The sequence below is a fragment of the Mytilus edulis genome, chromosome 7 (assembly GCF_963676685.1).
Source record: "Mytilus edulis chromosome 7, xbMytEdul2.2, whole genome shotgun sequence".
Taxonomy (NCBI): Eukaryota; Metazoa; Mollusca; class Bivalvia; order Mytilida; family Mytilidae; genus Mytilus; species Mytilus edulis.
Genome location: NC_092350.1, coordinates 73,200,156 through 73,222,205, shown reverse-complemented (window position 1 = coordinate 73,222,205; position 22,050 = coordinate 73,200,156). Strand labels below are relative to the sequence as shown.

Sequence of the window (22,050 nt, the reverse complement as noted above, 5' to 3'; positions counted from 1 at the left end):
ACGGCGAATAACGAATATAATGACCATTGCCTCGATATTTACATTATTGTACACATTGTATGGAAAGATTCATACAAAAAGGATATATGCATGGAGATTGCAAGATTCTTAATCATTGCATGTAACCAAGTCATCATTTTAACGTTCATATTTCCTTATTTCTCCATTAATCTAGAACGGTAAAGAAACTTTTATATCTCACAAACATTTCTATATCATATTCTATAATAACATTCAAATATGTTATAGGAACTTGGGTATGACGTCATCAGGGTGTGGAATTTATATTCTTGGTTTTGATTCAATCAGGGTGTGACATTTATAGAACTTGGTTATGATGTTATCAGGGTGTGACAGTTATAGGATCTTGAACATAATGTTATCATAGTGTGACAGTAAATGGAACAAATATAGGTACAATACTATTATGGTTTGTCAGTAATGGAACATTATATAGGTACAATGCTATTATGGTTTGTTTGCATTGAAACATAGGTATAGGTATAATGTTATGAGGATGTGACTGTTCCAGCAACTCCAGTGAGATGTTATAAGTATTTAACTGTTCCAGCAACTCCAGTAAGATGTTATAAGGATGTGACTGTTCCAGCAACTCCGGTAAGATGTTATAAGGATTTGACTGTTCCAGCAACTCCAGTAAGATGTTATAAGGATGTGACTGTTCCAGCAACTCCGGAAAGATGTTATAAGGATGTGACTGTTCCAGCAACTCCGGTAAGATGTTATAAGGATGTGACTGTTCCAGCAACTCCAGTAAGATGTTATAAGGATGTGACTGTTCCAGCAACTCCAGTAAGATGTTATAAGGATGGGACTGTTCCAGCAACTCCGGTAAGATGTTATAAGGATGGGACGAAACTAAGTATTTGCAATAGTGTATGATGGTATGAACATGGGACGTTAATAGGGACTTGGGTACAATATTTTATGGGAATTACAGATATAGGAACTAGTGTATGGTTTCACCAGGGCGTGATAGTAGCATTAACGTTGGTATGCTGTTATGAAGGCATGACAGTGATAAAACATGGGTAAAATGTCAGCAGGGCGTGACAGCAATAAGGACTTGGATATGATGTTACGAGGGCATGAAATTTAAAGGAAATTTGATATGATATTGAATGCGGCTGTGACAGTTGTGGGAATTTGGGTATGATGTAATGAGGGTATGATATATATAAGAACCCCGACAAGATTTTGTTGTCAACTTTGAAATAGTTATCAAAGGTACCAGGATTATGATTTAATACAACAGACGCGCGTTTCGTTTACAAAAGAGGCATCAGTGACGCTCAGATCAAAATAGTTATAAAGCCAAACCAGTAAAAAATTAAAGGACCCAAAATTCCAAAAAGTTGTGCAAAATACGGCTAAGGTAAATTATGCCTGGGATAAGAAAATCCAGTTTTTTTGAAAATTTAAAATTTTGTAAACAGGAAATTAAAAAAAAAATGACCATATAATTGATATTCATATCAACACCGAAACGCTGACTACTGGGCTGGTGAAATCCTCGATGATTTTTAAAGATATAAAAAAAAATCATTTCAGTTTCATTTTCCTTCTGGAGTATATAAGTATTGCACCAACCATTCAGCTTGTAGGGAAAGGCCTTGTTGCTACGTTTGAAAAAGAATGACAGGATCCCTCCATTAAGTTTTATTGTCTTCCATTACTTCTGAAAATTTGACAATTTTTAACTTTATAAAATTCTATCTAAACTTGCATAAAATGCTGTTATCACCAAAACAATCTCCAACAGATATTTCCATACATGGGGCTCTAAAGAAATTTTCATTACTTTTAATGACTGGAATTAGAATATTATCCAAATACAATAATAGATACCAGGAATGAAGTTTGTATTTGTGCAAAACGTGCGTTCTCTACAAAAAGTAAAATCACAAAAATACTTAGAGGGAAATCAATTCGGAAAGTCCATAATCTCTACAAAAGACTATGTAGTAACGCTCGCGAATAAAACAAAGTTTAAAAAAAAAGGAAATAAAGTACGAAGTTGAAGAGCATTGAAGACCAAAAATGCCTAAAAGTTTTGCAAAATACAGCTAAGGAGGTATTTCTGAGGAAGTATTTCAAAAATGTAATGTTTTGGAAACAGTTAATTTATAGTTATGACCAACTCTATGATAATTCATGTCATCACAGAAGTGCTAACTACTTGGCTAAGATTCCACATATTACAGTTTGAAGCAATGAAAAAAAATATTAAGTTTGCTTCAAAATCAGAGACTTGCATTCAATACACGGTGGGCCCAGAAGATAGCTTATTTCTGGCTTTTGTGTTGCCATGGCTATGGTGTAATTCAAATACCCCAGAAAGAATCCTGCTTTTTGTACTTATTTATTGAACTTGAATTTTATTTTATTAATAATGAATCGCCCACAATGATTTATACATTATTCATTCATTTTTTAATATTATCACTTGCATAGATCATTGTTTAATAAGAAGAGTTCAAATAAAATGTTCCATAAAAACGTCAAAAATCGCAATTTTGACCTCTTCTCACAAAAGTATTGGACGGATGATTTTCAATTTGTATTCATTAAATGATCTAGTACTCCTTCCTGAACACAATGTAATTTCATGAGCAACACGGAGGATGCCACATATGGAGCAATATCTGCTTACCCTTCCGGAGCACCTGAAATCACCCCCAGTTTTTGATGAGGTTTTTTGCTTATTCCATGTATTCTTTAGTTTTCTTTGTTGTTTTGTATGTACATATATTTGTCTGTTTGTCTTTTTCTCTTTTCAGCCATGGCGTTGTTAGTTTATTTTCGATCTACAAGAGTGACTATCCTTGTCGGTTTTTTTTTGCCCCTCTTTCACTAAGAAAAAAATCCAGGTGTCATGCAATAGTTACCTTCAACTCAAAAACATATTGAAAATAAATGCAATGTATGGCCTCTATAAAGTTAGTCTAACGGAAAGTAGAGTTTCGAGAAACACTTACAAAATAGATAACGTTGGAAGAGGACAGGTCTGCTACCTTCAAACACAACAGATACATACCATCGTAACCAGATCCTACACAAGACACAAAGCAAAATGTTTCAAAAGTGGTTTCATATTTATACATCCCACGCAGGTAAAACGAGGTTCAAATGCAACGCGAGAAGTAACAAGATTCTATATTTCTATTTCAAAGTCTGAATAGTTCAATAGTCATTAAACCATAGTCTTTACCTTTTAGTGTTTGTCTAGGTTTTTTTTTATCATTATTCAAATACTTTTTGCATCTTGTCATTATTTGGATATGATAATGGATAGACTGTCATCAACTGTACTTCACTGTTGCCTCTTCTGAACACGAGAAAAAAAAAAGCAAATCATCTTAATATGTTAGGAGTATAAGGACTACGTTACAAATGTATAACATTGGAAAAAAAAACGTTGGGTACAAATTAGAAAATGTGGTATGAGCGGCAATGAGACAACTCTCCATCCAAGTCTATGAAAAGGCACAGTCATATTACGTCAAAGTACGGTATTCAACACGGTGCCTTGGATATCACCGAACAGCAAGTAATAAATGGTTCCAAAATGGCTAGTGTCCATTCAAACAGAAAAACCAACACCATTTGATTTCAAATGCATTGGTTTCGGCAGATTTCGGCTTTAGTCGGCTTCCGAACAGAAACACAACCAAAATATTTGGAAAAATTGATTGAATCATTTTAAATCGACTAAAGTCCAATATCATACTTTTATTTGTATTTGTAATAATTCATTCTTGATAGATGTGCCAAGAAAGGAAATATCGATTTGAAAGATAATTACTCAAAATTAGCTTAATTAATTCAGTAAAGGCGATTGGAATAAGTGACGCAAAACTTGACCGGATTGCAGTATAAAAACAAATGAAAATTGATTTTTTTATTAGCAAAACATCGACCAAATGACCGAAATGACGTACAAGATGACCATTAACCCTGAATGGAAAAATTGTTTAGGACGATATCACTACTAATTCGTAGTAACCGATGCATCAAATATCCAAAAACACCGCTTCTGTTGTATAACAAGAGCGTCTTTTTATCATTTGGAACACTTAAGATAAACCAATAATTAAAACGGCTCCAGTTTGTCAATTCTAATTATTAGATAATATTTGTTTTCACTTATTTTATCAAGATTTCACAGAATGACGATCAAAACGAGTTAATTAATTTGAACAGTAAATATAGAGATTCATATAAAACGTGAAGGTTTTGACCAAGTCCATTATCTTTACACCTAGTATATACTTCACCACTGCAGCAGTAACAAGCCATTTAGCATAATATCGTAAGTAAGACTTTTATCTTCTTTTTGTTTTTGTTTGAAGACGTGTTGGTGGTTTTCAATATATCCTATTTAGATAAAATGCAGTTTGGTTTTTTTTTGGTTTTTTTTTTTTATTATTTTGTATAATACTTAAATGAGAAAACCATCTCATAGAGTTCTTGAATAGTTGTTGTTTCAATGTGGATATTGGAAAAGTCATAGCACGTGACATTTTCTATGCACATGCTTAGTTTTTTTATACTGGCGAATTCAGCAATTGAAATGTAATGATTCGAATAGATGTCCACTTGAAAATGGACCACGTTGTTCTAGTTTGACCTCATCTTCCTGCTGAAAACCAATCATTGGGTGACATCTCCGATATGTTGACGATGTTAATTGTATTATCCAATCACAGTACTCTAGATCTTTGACTTTTGTGTGTACAATGAAAAAAGTATACAGGAAAACTGACGATGGAGAGTTGTCTCATTGGCACTCACACCACATCTTCCTATATCTATGATCTCTTAAATAAATACTGAAAGGGACGTAGATGTGTTGTATCATACGGTTTCAAAAGAAAAACAAACCGTCAGACCATACATACCACTAGTTTTCTTCAACTTTGATTTAGGGATCCACCATTTAACTTCACGGGGAGGTTATGTTGGGTTTTTTTCTGAGCGGGTATACTTTTACTCAGTCTTTCGACGCTATCAATCAAATTATTGTTTTTCAAGATTGAACATTTTTAGGTATTGGGAAAATCTGAATTCAGAGTTTTTTTCATCATATTGGTAATTAAATGTTACTGTATTTATCTGAAATCAAAATATATTAAAAAAAACTGCATCAATACCAGGCTGACACTTTTGTTCGCCAAATACACGTTTCATTTACGAAAGACTCATCAATGACGCTCGATTCAAAAATATTAAAGGCCAAAATGTATATCAAGTTTATGAGTATCAAATATTTTCTATTAAATTCTATAGAACTACACCTTCATTTTTTTAAGAAAAAGTTCTCGCCTATTCTTACGTTTATCCCATTTTTCAAAGAATCAAATATTTTATTTGTTCCGATATTATTCGTTTATTGTATATTTGTAGTATATATGTGATGTGAAACATTCTATTGTTTAATTGGCCGTTTCAGAATCTAAAGCATCATGGGTAATTGCATTGTTCGTACCCCAAAATGAAAATAACGTCACGTCATTGGTTGAATTTCCATTGTTTATGAAATTTTAAACCAATCAGGACGTTTTGGTGTTCGCTTTTCAAAATATTACCCAGGATGCATTAGATTCTGAAACGGCGAATTGAATTTCATTGTATCTTGTCGTTCTCATCATAGTCTCATTTTCGAACAATAAGGCAGGAAAAAAATAGAAATCCGACTAGCTAATATTCAATAGTATTTAATATATTTACTTGCATTTTGTCTTTTTTTCTCAAAATATTAATTTCTACACATTTTTACTTTTGTTTATACTTTTTACAATAACAGTTATTAAACTCAGGAACACCCAGAATAAGTGAAAATAACTAAACTAGTTTATATGTTAAAACACTTGGATTTAGAGGGGGAATTAACAAATGGAACGCGGGTTAATGCCTTAAACTCCTGTGTGAATTTTGCTATGAAAATAATATTGAAAACGAAATTGCAGAAACACGTTTAAATAATTTTTAGACTCATCTAAATAGTATTTAATTTTTTATTAATTTTATATTTTCAGAAAATGGCACAAAGATTAATCGTCGCACTTATCTTTCTCCAGATGATCGTAGCAATATCAGCAACGTGCCAATCGAACTGTGGTCGTTCATTTCAGAGAAATATTAACAATTGTTTGACACGAGGAATTATGGCTTCAAAATGTAGGGAGGAAATAACAGATGCGGTCGTACATTGTTTCAGATTGTGTGATTTTAAACAAGGCTGAGAAATTCTGCATATAAACTGTTCTCAAGTGAAGAGGAATTTTACGGAAAAAAATAAAAATAAAAATATCGAACTCAAAGGAATATTCATAACGTAAAGTACATACTCTTATGGCAATTCAAAAGGTCAAACACATCAAACGAATTGATAACAAATGTCATGTTTTTCATTACCTGGTATATGAGCTATATTCGTAGAAGTAAACTACAAATCATATTATATATTCATTACTGATTAATAAGATTTAATCGTTATGCAACTCTTTTATTTAGACTACTGCTGTGATAAACGCAGTAATGTATATATTCGTTAAATAAAATGATCTTTTGTACTTTAAGTTTATCATGCAATATTTCAAAATGAAGGTGTCCGGAATGAGATCTGGCATATCATAAGTTGAAGAATAAATACCAAGAACATCAAAACGTAATTGTAGCATTAAAAGTGGTTATCCTTCAGATTATGGTTTGGGTGATTTGCAACAGGTTGAATCATTTGGTTTTTTTGCATGTTATTATATGCTTTTAATTTCATAAAACACGAAGACAAAACAAAAATAATATAATTTTTCAAAATACCTTGTCTTTAAAATTTATAGAAATGTACATTTAGAGAGAAAAATAACTATTACTTTATGTTTAATTGTTGAATCAATTAAATTGTTATTCTTGAAGGGATGAATAAGTTTTCACAAACATACTACATGGGAGATAATTGTCAACATTTTTACACTAATTTACCAAAATAGCAATCAAATACGAAAAAAATCCTTTTTATCTTTTTTTATTTATTTCATACGATTAATTTATATCAATCCTTACCTACTCACAACTTATCAATTTCTATTTACAAGATTATGTTGATGTTAACTTTCTATATGAATATGTTGCATTTTGAACTATGTTTCCCGTTGAACTGTACGATAATCTCTGTAAAACAAACCAATCCTCACATAAAATAAAGAATGGAAATGGAAAATGTGCCAAAGAGAAAACAACTCGACCATAGAAATAAACAACAACAGAAGGTCACCAACAGGTCATCAATGTAGAGAGAAATTCCCGCAGCCGGAGGCGTCCTTCAGCTGGCCTCTTAACAAATATATACTAGTTCAGTGATAATGAACTCCATAAGAATGTCCAAATTGTACACAAGAAACTAAAATTAAAATAATGCAAGACTAACAAAGGCCAGAGGCTCCTGACTTGGGACAGGCGTAAAAATGCGGCGGGCTTAAAACATGTTTGTGAGATCCCAACCCTCCCCCTATACCTCTAGCCAGTGTAGAAAAGTAAACGCATAACAATACGCACATTAAAATTCAGTTCAAAAGAAGTCTGAGTTTGATGTCAGAAAATGTAACTAAAGAAAATAAACAAAATGACAATAATACATAAATAACAACAGACTACTAGCAGTTAACTGAGATGCCAGCTCCAGACTTCAATTAAACTGACTGAAAGATTATGATTTCATCATATGAACATCAGGCACAATTCTTCCCGTTAGGGGTTTAGTATCATACAATCATAACATATATGAAAAGAACATAACCCGTGTCATGCCAACAACTGGTTTTTGAATAAATGTGTTTAGTTCCGATGCAAAGACCCTATAAGTGAATCAATAGTAACGCCAAAATATGCAGTCTTTAATGACCTGACAACAGTATCGTAACTATATCTCTTCTTAATAAGTCTTTTCAAAGGTTTTGTTAGTTTTTGAGGTGAATACTGGCACCTTTGTGCTTTATAAAGAATATTTCCATAAAAAATTGGATGTGAATAACCTGAACGTATAAGAAGTCTGAATGTTGAGCTATATTTACGAATGATGTCCTTATACCGATGATAAAATTTAGTAAATGTTTTGACTAGTTTGTGATATCGAAAACCCTGGTGTAATAATTTTTCAGTAATACATAAAAGAGGGACGAAAGATACCAAAGGGACAGTCAAACTCATAAATCTAAAACAAACTGACAACGCCATGGCTAAAAATAAAAAAGACAAACAGAAAAACAATAGTACACACGACACAACATAGAAAACTAAAGAATAAACAACACGAACCCCACCAAAAACTAGGGGTGATCTCAGGTGCTCCGGAAGGGTAAGCAGATCCTGCTCCACATTTGGCACCCGTCGTGTTGCTTAAGTGATTACAAATCCGGTAAATAGTCTAATTCGGTAGGTCATATTCATGAAAGGGAAGGGGATTGTAGTTACGACGTAAGGAACATATCCGATATCATTTGTGAAACGGTTATTCCATAACGGTCAACCAACTCGTGATGGCGTCCGTAAAATTTACGAAGGGATGATTTCAACTTCATCATTTGGAACTCTTGGTTTAATAGCTTCCTTGTGAGCAGCAAACCTCTATCAAGAAAATCATGATAGGAAATGCAAGCACGGGAATATCGTATCAATTGGGAGATATATACCCGTATGCAGGTGCTGCTGGAATGTTGCTACTTAGAAATGGAAAGTTCACAATTGGAAAGCTGAAATCATCTCTTTTGTCGTAAAGTTTTGTTTTCAACCGACCCTCATTGTCAATTTCTAGATGTAAGTCAAGATATGAAGCCTACTTAACTGTATCTGTAGTATCCTTTATCTCTAGTTCGATTGGATAGATGCGTTCCACATAGTCACCAAATTTTGAATTGTTTAGTGAAAGAACATCATCTATATAGCGGAAAGTAGAGTTAAAGGATATTGCTAACTTCTTATCTTTCTTCCTAAGAAGTTCCTGCATGAAGTCAGCCTCATAATAATAAAGAAACAAGTCGGCGAGTAGAGGGGCACAGTTTGTTCCCATTGGAATGCCGACAGTCTGTTGAAAAACACGTCCTCCGAACGTAACAAATATGTTGTCAATCAAGAAATCAAACATCTTGATAATATCAGTTTCAGAGAATTTTTTGTTTGAATCAGAGTGATTCTTTACAAAGTAGGATTTATCCCTCCCTAAGACAAGATACTTGTATCTACGTTGGCCATTCTTTTTTATGAAGCAAAGTAATATCAACTCTTTCAATTTGTCTTTTAGTTTGGAATGTGGAATACTTGTGTACAGGGTAGAAAAGTCAAATGTTTTAATACTGTTACAAGATGAAAGAGAGTTAGATTGTATGTACTCTAAAAGATAAATTTCTCTCGTTAAAATCTAAAACATTGTTACATACACGAGCGATTAAACTTTTTAACCTCTTTTAGTAAATTTTGTATCAAAAACATTATATCATGTAAATAGCAAATGAGTGTGTATTAAAAACTTTAAACTTATAGCAACCGAGGTGTTGTACCAGTTCACATATCTTATCCGTTTAGTTCTCATTGCAGATTCATCTCACGGTCACATTTTTTATCATTATTTGTACTAGTAGTTGGGTAACTAACCGATGGTACCTTTTTCGGTCGGATGATGATGCTTTTATGTTGATCTTACATTACTCATTCTTTAAAACTTTTTAATGTTTTGCATATAAATTCAATGGAAGACGTTCTTTTAACAACATATTATTTTGTCTTTGTTGTACATTTTCCCCACTCTTTATCTAAGTATTTTTATCCGTTCTGTCTTAATCTTTGCAGTACTGTTGATACCAATAGATATGTACAAATTGTCGTTTCAACAATCCTGCACCGGCCTTTTTTTCGAATGTAAATTGACCGATTAATTCTTATCCCAATGTGTACTTTCATTAGCAACTAGAGGGATGTTAAGTGTGAAGTAGGACCAGCTCTTCCTTCAATGTCTACCCTTACATGACGTGCTTCGTTGATCAGTCTTTATTTTGATATGTTGTATGTTGTAAACTGTACATTATAGTATGTCTTTTTGTCTTTTCGTTTCGCTATGACGTTGTGAGTTTGGAAAACCTTTTAAAATGTTCTGCCTTTCTCATGTAGTATATATCATCTAAGAAATATTATATCACAATCTAACTGTTGTAAAATGTCTATATACAACATTTAGATTGTGATTCCTTGTATATATCATCTAAGAAATATTATATCACAATCTAACTGTTGTAAAATGTCTATATACAACATTTAGATTGTGATTCCTAGTATATATCATCTAAGAAATATTATATCACAATCTAACTGTTGTAAAATGTCTAAATACAACATTTAGATTTTGATTCCTTGTATATATCATCTTAGAAATATTATATCACAATCTAACTGTTGTAAAATGTCTAAATACAACATTTAGATTGTGATTCCTTGTATATATCATCTTAGAAATATTATATCATAATCTGACTGTTGTAAAATGTCTATACACAACATTTAGATTGTGATTCCTTGTATATATCATCTTAGAAATATATCACAATCTAACTGTTGTAAAATGTCTAAATACAACATTTAGATTGTGATTCCTAGTATATATCATCTAATGAATATTATATCACAATCTAACTTTTGTAAAATGTCTAAATACAACATTTAGATTGTGATTCCTTGTATATATCATCTTAGAAATATTATATCACAATCTTACTGTTGTAAAATGTCTATATACAACATTTAGATTGTGATTCCTAGTATATATCATCTTAGAAATATTATATCACAATCTAACTGTTGTAAAATGTCTATATGCAACATTTAGACTGTGATTCCTTGTATATATCATCTAAGAAATATTATATCACAATCTAACTGTTGTAAAATGTCTGTATACAACATTTAGATTGTGATTACTTGTATATATCATCTTAGAAATATTATATCATAATCTAACTGTTGTAAAATGTCTATAAACAACATTTAGATTGTGATTCCTTGTATATATCATCTAAAAAATATTATATCACAATCTAACTGTTGTAAAATGTCTATATACAACATTTAGATTGTGATTCCTAGTATATATCATCTAATAAATATTATATCACAATCTAACTTTTGTAAAATGTCTAAATACAACATTTAGATTGTGATTCCTTGTATATATCATCTTAGAAATATTATATCACAATTTAACTGTTGTTAAATGTCTATATACAACATTTAGATTGTGATTCCTAGTATATATCATCTAAGAAATATCATATCACAATCTAACTGTTGTAAAATGTCTATATACAACATTTAGATTGTGATTCCTTGTATATATCATCTAAGAAATATTATATCACAATCTAACTGTTGTAAAATGTCTATATACAACATTTAGATTGTGATTCCTAGTATATATCATCTAAGAAATATTATATCACAATCTAACTGTTGTAAAATGTCTAAATACAACATTTAGATTGTGATTCCTTGTATATATCATCTTAGAAATGTTATATCACAATCTAACTGTTGTAAAATGTCTATACATAACATTTAGATTGTGATACCTTGTATATATCATCTTAGAAATATTATATCACAATCTAACTGTTGTAAAATGTCTATATACAACATTTAGATTGTGATTCCTTGTATATATCATCTTAGAAATATTATATCGCAATCTAACTGTTGTACAATGTCTAAATACAACATTTAGATTGTGATTCCTAGTATATATCATCTAATAAATATTATATCACAATCTAACTTTTGTAAAATGTCTAAATACAACATTTAGATTGTGATTCCTTGTATATATCATCTTAGAAATATTATATCACAATCTAACTGTTGTAAAATGTCTATATGCAACATTTAGACTGTGATTCCTTGTATATATCATCTAAGAAATATTATATCACAATCTAACTGTTGTAAAATGTCTATATACAACATTTAGATTGTGATTCCTAGTATATATCATCTTAGAAATATTATATCACAATCTAACTGTTGTAATATGTTTAAATACAACATCCAGATTGTGATTCCTTGTATATATCATCTTAGAAATATTATATCACAATCTAACTGTTGTAAAATGTCTAAATGCAACATCTAGATTGTGATTCCTTGGATATATCACCTAAGAAATATCATATCACAATCTAACTGTTGTTAAATGTCTATATACAACATTTAGATTGTGATTCCTTGTATATATCATCTAAGAAATATTATATCACAATCTAACTGTTGTAAAATGTCTATATACAACATCTAGATTGTGATTCCTTGTATATATCATCTTAGAAATATTATATCACAATCTAACTGTTGTAAAATGTCTAAATACAACATTTAGATTGTGATTCCTGGTATATATCATCTTAGAAATATTATATCATAATCTAACTGTTGTAAAATGTCTATACACAACATTTAGATTGTGATTCCTTGTATATATCATCTAAGAAATATTATATCACAATCTAACTGTTGTAAAATGTCTAAATACAACATTTAGATTGTGATTCCTAGTATATTGTATATATCATCTGAGAAATATTATATCACAATCTAACTGTTGTAAAATGTCTATATACAACATTTAGATTGTGATTCCTTGTATATATCATCTAAGAAATATTATATCACAATCTAACTGTTTTAAAATGTCTATATACAACATTTATATTGTGATTCCTAGTATATATCATCTAAGAAATATTATATCACAATCTAACTGTTGTAAAATGTCTAAATACAACATTTAGATTGTGATTCTTGTATATATCATCTTAGAAATATTATATCACAATCTAACTGTTGTAAAATGTCTGTATACAACATTTAGATTGTGATTACTTGTATATATCATCTTAGAAATATTATATCATAATCTAACTGTTGTAAAATGTCTATAAACAACATTTAGATTGTGATTCCTTGTATATATCATCTAAAAAATATTATATCACAATCTAACTGTTGTAAAATGTCTATATACAACATTTAGATTGTGATTCCTAGTATATATCATCTAATAAATATTATATCACAATCTAACTTTTGTAAAATGTCTAAATACAACATTTAGATTGTGATTCCTTGTATATATCATCTTAGAAATATTATATCACAATTTAACTGTTGTTAAATGTCTATATACAACATTTAGATTGTGATTCCTAGTATATATCATCTAAGAAATAATATATCACAATCTAACTGTTGTAAAATGTCTATATACAACATTTAGATTGTGATTCCTTGTATATATCATCTAAGAAATATTATATCACAATCTAACTGTTGTAAAATGTCTATATACAACATTTAGATTGTGATTCCTAGTATATATCATCTAATAAATATTATATCACAATCTAACTGTTGTAAAATGTCTAAATACAACATTTAGATTGTGATTCCTTGTATATATCATCTTAGAAATATTATATCACAATCTAACTGTTGCAAAATGTCTATACATAACATTTAGATTGTGATACCTTGTATATATCATCTTAGAAATATCATATCACAATCTAACTGTTGTAAAATGTCTATATACAACATTTAGATTGTGATTCCTTGTATATATCATCTTAGAAATATTATATCACAATCTAACTGTTGTAAAATGTCTAAATACAACATCTAGATTGTGATTCCTTATATATATTATCTTAGAAATATTATATCACAATCTAACTGTTGTAAAATGTCTATATGCAATATTTAGATTGTGATTCCTAGTATATATCATCTTAGAAATATTATATCGCAATCTAACTGTTGTACAATGTCTAAATACAACATTTAGATTGTGATTCCTAGTAAATATCATTTTAGAAATATTTTATCACAATCTAACTGTTGTAAAATGTCTATATACAACATTTAGATTGTGATTCCTTGTATATATCATCTTAGAAATATTATATCACAATCTAACTGTTGTAAAATGTCTAAATACAACATCTAGATTGTGATTCCTTGTATATATCATCTTAGAAATATTATATCACAATCTAACTGTTGTAATATGTTTAAATACAACATCTAGATTGTGATTCCTTGTATATATCATCTTAGAAATATCATATCACAATCTAACTGTTGTAAAATGTCTAAATGCAACATCTAGATTGTGATTCCTTGTATATCTCACCTAAAAAATATTATATCACAATCTAACTGTTGTTAAATGTCTATATACAACATTTAGATTGTGATTCCTTGTATATATCATATAAGAAATATTATATCACAACAGGTTTGCGAAAAAAACATTTATTACGGCCAGTACGATCACTATTGTAGTCTCAATTACGATGGTAGTGCAATATGTATTAAAGATAATAATATTACAGAAATATAAAATATCTGATAAGGTAGTAAAAGCTACAGGTATACATAAAAAAAAATGGCTAGACGAAACACATATTTTGGAGAATTTAGGAATAGTCCTTGGAAACTCATTATCAAATCACCATTCAATAAATAACTCAATAATATTTGTTAAAACTTTAATAATACTTGCGTATAAAGATAATTTCGGAAGTTGCTGCGTTTAGAAATATAAAAAAAGCACTTGTTCAAATATGATGAAAATCGAATGGAAAATCGTATCGTGTGAACAGAACGCTGTACGATTTACCTGTGCGACGGTGTCAAGTCGAATGGCAAATCGAACGGAAAATCGTATCGTGTGAATGCACCTTTAGACTAAACACTCAATCCGTTCACATCCAACATACAATGGATTTAGTGTAAAGACGTCATAAACAGCCAGAGAAGAACATGACCTTGTGCAATGCCAAGTTACAGGTATCGACAGATTGTAAATCCATGAAAATGTATATGTATATAATTTAGTTAGCTTTTAATCTACTGATAACAAAAACAATATTTATACCAACAAGAGTGCACACACTGAAATGTCTCGCCTTCTATACTAATCATTGATATTATGTTGATAGTCCTAAGTATAAAGCTTTATTACAACTGTCTCATAAACTTAACATTAACCAAGATAACTAAACAAAGACCAATGAACCATGAAAATGAGGTCAAGGTCAGATGAATCATGCCAGGCAGACATGTACAGCTAACAATGCTTCTATACAACATATATAGTTGACCTATTACTTATAGTTTAAGAAAAATAGACCAAAACACAAAAACTTAACACTGTGCAATGAACTGTGAAAATGAGGTCACAGTCAAAAGAAACCTGCGCTACTGACAAAAAAATCATAAATATTTCCATACACCAAATATAGTTGACCTATGGCATATAGTATTAGATAAAAAGACTAAAACTCAAAAACTTAACTTTGACCACTGAACCATGAAAATGAGGTCAAGGTCTCATGACATCTGTCCGCTAGACATGTACACCTTACAATCATTCCATACAACAAATATAGTAGACCTATTGCATATAGTATGAAAAAAACAGACCAAAACACAAAAATTAAACTATAACCACTGAACCATGAAAATGAGGTCAAGGTCACATGACATCTGCCCGCTAGACATGTACACCTTACAATCATTCCATACACCAAATATAGTAGACCTATTGCATATAGTTTGAAAAAAAAACAGACCAAAACACAAAAATTTAACTATAACCACTGAACCATGAAAATGAGGTCAAGGTCAGATGACACCTGCCAGTTGGACATGTACACCTTACAGTCCTTCCATACACCGAATATACTAGCCCTATTGCTTATAGTATCTGAGATATGGACTTGACCACCAAAACTTTACCTTGTTCACTGATCCATGAAATGAGGTCGAGGTCAAGTGAAAACTGTCTGACAGACATGAGGACATTACAAGGTACGCACATATCAAATATAGTTATCCTATTACTTATAATAAGAGAGAATTCAACATTACAAAAAATCTGAACTTTTTTTTCAAGTGGTCACTGAACCATGAAAATGAGGTCAAGGACATTGGACATGTGACTGACGGAAACTTCGTAACATGAGGCATCTATATACAAAGTATGAAGCATCCAGTTCTTCCACCTTCTAAAATATAAAGCTTTTAAGAAGTGAGCTAACACCGCCGCCGCCGCCGCCGCCGCCGTAGCCGCCGCCGGATCACTATCCCTATGTCGAGCTTTCTGCAACAAAAGTTGCAGGCTCGACAATAAAAACAATATCCAATGATCTTATTACAGTGTTGAATAGGTAAACTTTTAGAATAAGTTTATTTAAAGGAGCAACAAGTTTACATGGATCATTTCTAAAGGAGTAGGGGCATTAAGGCCAGCTGGTTTTGGCCCAAGAAAACAAAATGTTTGATAACTTTTTCAAATTGTAACATAATCTTTAGAAATGCATAGGGTCAAGAAATATAAATGAAAAACATTAAGATTCTTATGTGATGACGTCACAATTACGTCATAATATATACTGTTTTCACAAAAACGATGAAAATTCAGAATTTATGCAGTTTTCTATCTTTATTTCTGTTGTGGAAACATCGTGCGCAGCCAAGAAACAACAAAATAATTTAACTGAAGCTTTATCATTACTATTGACAAAATCTCACCAAATATAAAGTTGTTTCTTGGGTGCGCACATACTTTTCCAATCGAAAATATACTTCAAAATTTGATGAAAAACAAGGGAAATCACAAAATTTTACAAAATATGCAAATTAAGGCATGATTTGTTGCCATGGTAACTTGTTTAATGTGCAAAATTATTTTGTTTTTCTGAATACCTTCTACCTGAGATACTTTTCAGTAATTTTAAAATATGTATGATAAATTTTAAATTTGCAGTAATTTTTGGGCCAAATAAGGGCCTTATTGCCCCTACTCCTTTCCGGGCATGGTTAACAACATTTCCGTAAAAATGAGGATGTGCTATTCCGTTTGAAATAAGTTTTCTACAGGTACAACCAAACTTCAAAACCAAATCTTTATATCTATGGAAAAATTTAGTAAAGGTTTTGAGTAATTTATGGTAATGATATCCCTGGTTCAATAATTTACCAGTAATACATAGGTTGCTTTCGTTAAAATCAAAAACGTCACAACAGACACGGGCATAGCGAACAAGTTGTGAAATATAAAGACCGTAAGATGGTGTCAAAGGAACATCACCATCTAAAAATGGAAAATTTACAATAGGGAACGAAAAATCGTCTCTTTTTTTCGTAAATCCAAGTGTGTAGTTTCCCGTTAAAAACCGAAATATCTAAATCCAGGAAAAGACAGTTATTACCGAATACATTTGATTTATCTAAAGTAAGTTCCGTGGGGTAAATTTCAGCAGTATATTTATTAAGAAAATTCTTGATTATTTAAAGAAAAAATATCATCAAGATAACGGTAAGTGTTGTTGCATTTGCCAATTAAATGAAATTTCGACGGGCCTTTACTGAGTTTAGTCATAAACTGTGACTCGTAACAGTACAAAAACAAGTCTGCTATTAAAGGGGCACAATTAGTGCCCATGGGGATACCTACCACCTGTCGATAAACTTTGTTGCCGAAACGGATGTAAATATAAGGAGAAAATTAACAGCTTCAATCATCTCATCACATCTCCAGTAAGTATATCTAGCATATTTACTTTTCTCATTAGAGAAGAAGGCTTTAAATGAGTTGCATCAAATATATCTACATTCTGCTTTACCAAACGACCATTTAATTAAATAGGAAAACTTTTGTTTAATAAGATAGTGTAGAAGTGTAGTGTAAAGAGTAGAAAAATCAAAACTATTAACAGAATCAAAAGGACCACCAAAAGCCCGTAATTTATCTAAAACATCCAAAGAATGTTTTACACTCAAAAAGTGGTTTATACCACTATGTTCATATATTTTATTACAATAGTTTATGATAAGCTCTTTAATAGTAGTTAATGAACTAGTTAAGAGCACTGACAGATTAGTTGTAGAACACTTACTAGAGGCCGAGATGAAACGATATTTAAATGTTTTTTTTTGTGTAGTTTAGGTAGCCAATACATAGTAGGGACCTTCAAATGTTCAGAAGAAGCCTTAAGCTTTGATGTGGTTGTGATATGCTTGTTTACTATATGACTCTCTGTGAAGCGGATGGACTTGAATGTAGATGAATTTAAAATTTCATTCTTAAGAACATCCGTGTAGTATTTTCGTCATACCACAACCACATTGTTGGCTGCTTTATCGGCCGGTACAAACACAAACCGCTTTGAAAGTATTTGAAGATTATTTCTTTTTCTGGAAATAGGTGTATTATGTACTCTATTATTAACTTCTAAATTATTTTCAAAATGTGATATTCTCTTATCTACCACATTCATACATTTATTTAAATAAGAATCAAGACATTTTTTATCAGATTTTTCCCGTTTACACCATTTTTTACAAAATGAGAAAGAGCGTCTTTGACTTGACGACACTCTTTCCAATCTATTTTAGATGGAGGACGATATTTTGGTCCTTTTTTCAAAAAGTTTTTAACCTCTCTGTCCTGGACGATATTGAGGTCCCCTGTAATAACATGGCCGTAGGGAACATATCTAAACTTCGACGATTCAGAGTTTCAAGTTAAGGGAGTATTACTACAATGTATCTATATTCACGTCTGATGTAACCGACGTATAATTAAAAATTAAACTTTTGCTGGTTTTTTGCAAAGCCTGTAATCTTATTTGAAATAGACGTAGAAATGTTTTATACTGTAAATAATGTTAATGTCAATATGTTTTATAATAGATGCATTCTTTATATGATGTTTAATGTTATAGTCTCTTGTAATTTTGTTTTATATTTATATATTTTTACATTTAATGTAATGTTGTATTATATATTATTGAGAGATGAGACTTAAATAAAATATTGAATGAATAAATGCGTGACAAAATCATTTCATTAACCTATCAAATTAGCGAATCTAAGCAATGTAAATATGCCCCGGGTGTATTTCTTTATTTACGGTTGAGTATTCCCCAAAGTTAAGGAACTAATTAGTGATTTTTTTTTTACAAAATTCCAGATTTTAAAAATGTACAGTGAAAAATTGTACATTTCTAATGCTGAAAACACCACAGGAAACACGAGAACAAGAAAACGTGGAGCGGAAACAAGAATCAATTTACAAACACGAAACGAAAATAGCGAAAACACCCAAAACGTATTCATTTCTTCTTCAAGTTTTCCAGTTTTCCATCTGAATAAAGATGATTAATAACTGGTATATTTATGGCGTACAGAAAGGGTCAAAAGTAAATTATTTCGCATATGCTACAGTTAATACAGCATGTGCTATATAAACTACAGCTAACGCTATATTTATGCTGACTGTAATTAATGTCGTTTAGACTATAATTTGTAGCATATGCTGTAATTTATACAGCACATGCTATTATTAATACAGCATATATGCTATTTTAAATGCAGCCTATGCTGTAATAAACAGCATATGCAGCTTAATCGTCCAGTTGACGTACCACAAGGGTCAAAAGGAAATACAGATTACGCTATAATTATTGAACTATGTACATTATTAACATTTAAGTTATAACAGTCCCGAAAGGGTCAAAAGTAAATGTAGCATAAGCTGTATTGTGCCATATGGGTATAAGGTGGGATAACTGTCCATCACAAATGATTCTATATGTTTATATTGTAATACAAATTGTATTGAAAATGAAATGCACTTTCTTCTGGAATGCCCTATTTACAATAACTCAGAAGAGATATCACTGATTATATAAAAAAATACCTCAGTTTAGATAGTTTAAATGTAAATGATCTTTTTTCATGGATCATGATTAATTAAGATAGCAGATTTTTATATATTTTATGTGCATACCTCGATAAAGGCCTGCACCTAAGAAAATCTTAAGACAATCTTTTGACAATATTAGCAGATGCCCAATCGTAGTATTAATAAAGAAAATCTTTGATAACAAGAAACATACAATACATGATCGTGATTATAAAAGTTTTGATTACATTGGTTGCAATGAATTACATTGATTTCCCAGTTGAATAAAAACCGATAATTTCACATGTGAAATAAACATGGTTATTTCACTCTCTGACGTTATATAACAATAGGCGTTGTCAAGACGTCAATAACGTCGGATCAAAGCAAATTGAAAATGCGTAGGAAAACATATAGTTCCTTACATTTTCTACATTAATTTCATAAAAAAAAGCAATTTGACGATGTAATAAAAAGTATAACTAATCGCCGTATTTGAATATCAAAAATAAGACAACTTGTGACCGAACGCCGCTATGGATTAAACTCGTGCTGCGCACTCGTTTAATCCATGCGTCGTTCGGTCACGTGTTGTCTTATTTTTTGATATTCAAATACGGCGATTAGTTATACTATAAATAATAATAATAATATATATGTATAAAATGACTGAATAAATAGTCAACGATATATCTTATTGATCATATAATTATGATACAATATATCAATACCAATGTATCTTATTATCGAAATTCCATTAATAAATAAAAGTTGTACGCCTTTTTTAAAATCAAATGACCGGTTTAAGCGCACACACGTACCATATTTACATCTGATAATAAAAACACTTTGAGATTATTTTGGTCGTCAATAGATAATATGGTGCAGTATTTCAAAAATGGTTGCATGCCGTATTCAAGGAAAAACAAATTTGAACAACTTATTCCAATTTGAATAAATACCCTTTTTACAGACGAACGATCAACAAATTGAATCTATTTTCATCCAAAAAGTGGAAGTCTATTAGATCATTAAATGGTATTTTTCGACTACACGTGTGCGACTTTACAAAAGGGGATAGTTTTCAATTTAAAATGATGTTTTTTTTTTCGAGTTATAAGAACAACGGCCGTCAAAACTTTACAAAATTGATTGAATATTCCATATAAAGCTAAATCCAGTACTGTAAACTATGGATTGAATATGTTCAATCCATTTAAACTTATGCAATTCGGATTCGTTCGATTTGAACATTGTATGGTACAAAATGGAAGAACTTTTATGATAATGTCAAACATTCAGTTTTCCTCTTACAAAAGGTAACAACCTTCGTTTTCGACAGATTTATTTTTAATTTCCATTGTAGACAAAACTTTTCAAACGCTAACAGAGCTTTGATAGATCATAGACTTTTGACATTTGATCTCGAGGCTTTGCAAGTGTGGAACATCGTTCTTTAAAAAGAAGTCTTCAAGATCATTTAAGTACACTGCAAAAACATAAAAAGAACGGTGAAAGGAACGGGTGAAAGGTTTTCTCCTTGCCGAACTCCATTATCGCAATTAAAAAATGATGACATTTCGTCACCGTCTTTGATACAAGATTTGACATCGCTATACAAATTATTGGGTGACTTTAAACACTTTAAATTACCTGTCGGTTTCTGATGTTCGTAATTTGATCCACAATTCGGACCGTGATAGAGTGCCAAAACCTTAGAAAAGTGTACAAAAGTACAGTGAAGTTTTTCAAGAAACGATTGGTAAATATATATATCAGGGACTACTGCTCGAATTTATGTATGTATAATATTGTCCTTGCCTAAAACCTGTTTCAGCTTGGCGTCGGTTAGAGGGAAAACGGTAGTATTACATTTTTCCAGCATTAGGTTGGCCTTTTGTGTACCCAAGACAGGCGAAGGAAGTCAACTTAGGAGCGCTGTGATTGGATGTAAGGGTACAGTATTTTTTTTTTATTTATCTATGAATAACTGCAGTGACAGTGTGTAAATTTACAATACAAATTTTAAAACCTATTGAAATATTTTCCAGAGAATTATTCGAAAAAGCTTCAAAATTTCATAAATTTGGTTCAAAATGACGGTGGGCATGGATAACATAAACAAGCTCCGTTGGAAATTGGTCATGATACTATTTGGCTTCAATTTTTAGAATACAGTAATAAAGTACTAACACCACACATAACTGTTTTATCCAGGTTTTTATTATAAAAACTGGTAAATT

General features: G+C 30.9%; 1 long non-coding RNA gene across 1 annotated transcript; it reads left to right on the top strand.

Annotated features, from left to right (window-relative positions):
• The first annotated feature begins 4,287 nt into the window (after positions 1–4,287).
• On the top strand, positions 4,288–6,602 carry LOC139483629 (uncharacterized). Its single transcript, XR_011655055.1, has 2 exons — positions 4,288–4,333; positions 6,060–6,602. It is a non-coding gene; the product is annotated as an uncharacterized lncRNA (long non-coding RNA).
• The last annotated feature ends 15,448 nt before the right edge of the window (positions 6,603–22,050 follow it).